This window comes from Belonocnema kinseyi, chromosome 5 (assembly GCF_010883055.1).
Source record: "Belonocnema kinseyi isolate 2016_QV_RU_SX_M_011 chromosome 5, B_treatae_v1, whole genome shotgun sequence".
NCBI classification, from domain to species: domain Eukaryota; kingdom Metazoa; phylum Arthropoda; class Insecta; order Hymenoptera; family Cynipidae; genus Belonocnema; species Belonocnema kinseyi.
In genome coordinates this window covers 40,250,651-40,251,925 of record NC_046661.1, presented here as the reverse complement: position 1 = coordinate 40,251,925, position 1,275 = coordinate 40,250,651, and the positions used below count along the sequence as shown (strand labels likewise).

Below are 1,275 nucleotides of genomic sequence, written 5' to 3'. Positions count from 1 at the left end.
GCTTACTAAAAAAATAAACTTTTCATGACCAATGTAAAACATTTTATGAACAAATATTAGTTATTTAAAGCATTTGCTTAACGTTCAAATATTTAACAATAAGCGATATACTTAATTGGATGGACACAAATCAGATTTTTGAATCACAATTTCCAATAAAATATTACATTAATATTTAGTAAACTTATGAAACAATACGATAATGATTTAGATCAGAAATTTTGCTCTTTACAAGGACAAATTACCAAAATAATGGCAGAAAAAACAGAAATTTCAAACATTTATTTTCGAAAAAAATGGTTTGAACATACAAAATTTATTTAAGCAAATAAGAATTTATTACAAAATCAGTTACTAGTATCTAAATGAAGTAGATATTTAATAATAAGCAGCAAAGCTAACTAAAAGAACTAACATAAAAAATCTACCTTTCAATAAGTAAGTGGAAAAAAAATTATTTAATCAAAAATAAATTGTTTAAACTACTGTTAATTAGTTCAAAAATACTTGAAACCATTCCACTTGGCAAATAAAAATAATTTATGGCAAAAAAGGGGAAAACAGAGCATTTGTGTGTAAATTTTTCGCAAAAATGTCAATTTCAGGTTTTTGGGGCTCGGTGGACAGAGATTTCCAGACAACGAAGACGTAATTGCCTCTGTAAGTGCTTATTTTGAGGAACTTCCGAAAACGCACTTTTCTGAAGGATTAAAAAAACTTGAAAAGCGATTGACCAAGTGTATAGAGCTCCAAGGAGATTATGTTGAAAAATAAAAAAAAATTTACCCAAAAAAGATTGTTTTTATACTTCATTCTAAGGACTTATTGAACTACCCTCGTACGTTCATCATTTTCATCGGAATCCCATTCCGATTCGGAGTTTGTTGAAATTTTTGAGGCTTTACGCTTTGGCATTTTTTTTTGCTGGGTGTACTCGAAAATTCCCAGGATGACAATGCGGTGAAGGTGTGGTTTGATGTCAGAGTGCAATAAAGGTTACGGAGTCGTTGGAAATTTTTTATTGAAAAACTATGCGCTTTACGGAAAATTTGTCAAGAATAAAAAGTTCTTGTAATCAGCCGAGGAATACGCCTGGATTTTTCCGGAGCGTTTTGAGCAAAATTTTGAATTTTCCAAAAATTGTTCATATGCAAAATCCAAAGTTTTCTTAAGAACACTTCGAAAAAATTCAGGCGTATTCCTTGGCTGATTACAAGAACTTTTTATTCTTGATGATTTTTCCGAAAAGCGCATCGTTTATTGTAAAAAAATTCA

At 29.8% G+C, this 1,275-nt stretch overlaps 1 protein-coding gene across 2 annotated transcripts in view; it reads right to left on the bottom strand.

The window, feature by feature from the left end:
• Positions 1–1,275, bottom strand: part of LOC117172373 (solute carrier family 35 member G1) — a 106,621-nt gene that overhangs the window by 51,706 nt on the left and 53,640 nt on the right. The window lies entirely within an intron of this gene.